Consider the following 1973-nt stretch of genomic DNA (forward strand, 5'->3'; position numbering starts at 1 on the left):
AATAATAGGCATTTATTTAGATCATGCCTCTGCTGAGGGTCTAAGCTACTGTTCTAAGCCCCGCCAACTCGTACCACTCTTCCACATGGTACTAGCTGATAGGAGAGTACCACTCTCCTATCAACCTCTTCCTGGGACAAGGAGGCTACCCTAGGCAGGTTTTTCTCATGATGGCAGAAACCTACAAGGTTTCTCAAAACCTAGACTCAGGACTGGCACAGTAACACTCTCACCATATCCCATTGGCCAAAACAATTCACAAGGTCAACCCAGATTCAAGGGGCAGGAAACTATACTGCAAAGTCACATAGCAAAAGGCAAGGCTTCAGGGACAGATGAAGAACTGTGGTCCATGAGACAATCTATCACACGTGTGTACACATTTGAACTTTAAAGTACATTTGCACTTCTACATAATTTTTTTAAAATATGGAATGCTTCACAAATTTGCATGTCATCCTTGCACAGGGGCAAAGCTAATCTTCTCTGTATTGTTCCAATTTTAGTATATGTGCTGCTGAAGCGAGCACATCTACATGATATAATTTTAATATTTAATCCTGATGAAGGTTCTAGGAATTAGGTATTATCATTGTTGCCATTTAAGAATGATGAAGCTGAGTCAGGGCTTCCTCCTTGCCCAATGTCAAACAGTCTGGAAGTGGCAGAAGAACTTGAATCCGAGCCTATTTCCAAAGGCTTTTCCTCTGGGCCATATTTGCATTATTAAATTTGTCTAGTGAGGTGGCAATGGCTATGGCCTGGTAAAATTCAGTCCTTCTTGTCCATAGTATAGGATTGTAGCTACTCAGGTGCTATCAACTGAATATTGGTGTCCCCCCAAAACTCATGTTGAAACCTAATCCCCAAAGTAATGGTATTTGGAGGTGGAGCCTTTGGGAGGTGATTAGTTGATGGGGACAGAGCACTCATGAATGGCATTACTGCCCTTATAAAAGAGACCCCAGAGAGCTCTCTCACCCCTTCCACCATGTGAGAAAACAGCTATCTTTGAAGCCAGAGGCGAGCCCTCACCAGACATGGGATCTGCTGGCCCCTTAATCTTGAACTTCTCAGACTTCACAATTGTGAGAAATATATGTTTGTTGTATAAGCCACCCAGCCTCTGGCATTTTTGTTACAGCAGCCCAAATGGACTAAGACACCAGGCCCCAGTGTGTGGGAGTCCAAAAGACTTATTTCCACCGACCAAAGTGAGCAGAAGTGATGTGTGCCACGTCCAGGTCAAGACTTTGTAAAAGAAAGCCTGCCTCCTGCTCACTTGCTTTCCCCTTTGGCCAGGTGGATGAAGACAAGGCTGTCCAATGAGCTTTCTGAAATAATGGATGTATTTCATGTCTGCACTATCTCATATGGTATCCCCTAGCCCCAAGTGAACACTTGATGTATGGTTAGCATAACTGAGGACTTGAATCTTTAATTTAACTGGCTCTAATGCCTCTAGTAAAGTAATTCTAATTAAGTTTGTTATGGAATTCAGTAAATTGAGGATTGAGATTGAAAACAGACGGAAAGGAATTGGAAAATGTAAATGTTCCCTAAATTGGTAGAACTGTCTGGCAGACGTCAAATAGTGGCCAATACTTTGGAAGAAAAATAAGGTATCTAAAAGAAACAAACTCTTGATATAGTTACAGTTTGATATTTCCAGTTTCCTTCTGACTGGGTAACAAATTAAGCTCCCTTTTACTACAGAATTAATTCACCTCTCTCACTGGTAAATAATTTATCATTTTGAGGCAACCTGACATACAATATGCAGGCATAAAGCCACTTTTTCTAAAATCCACTGGTTCCCTGGAGCAGTTGTATCTCTTATTGATATTTATTGTAACAACCCAATACTCCTAATGGTTGTGAAATTTGGCTTGTCTGAGCACTTTCAAAACAAATAACACCAGCCTAGCTCCTAAACACCACTGCCATCCATCATTTGCAAGACAATCACTGTG

The 1973-nt window shown here is 41.5% G+C and overlaps 1 non-coding gene across 1 annotated transcript; it reads right to left on the reverse strand.

The window, feature by feature from the left end:
• Positions 1-423: 423 nt before the first annotated feature.
• Positions 424-530, reverse strand: LOC131757909 (U6 spliceosomal RNA). The gene has a single exon (XR_009336057.1). It is a non-coding gene; the product is annotated as a U6 spliceosomal RNA (small nuclear RNA).
• Between the last annotated feature and the right edge of the window lie 1443 nt (positions 531-1973).

Source organism: Kogia breviceps, chromosome 5, assembly GCF_026419965.1.
Source record: "Kogia breviceps isolate mKogBre1 chromosome 5, mKogBre1 haplotype 1, whole genome shotgun sequence".
In the NCBI taxonomy this organism is placed as follows: Eukaryota; Metazoa; Chordata; class Mammalia; order Artiodactyla; family Physeteridae; genus Kogia; species Kogia breviceps.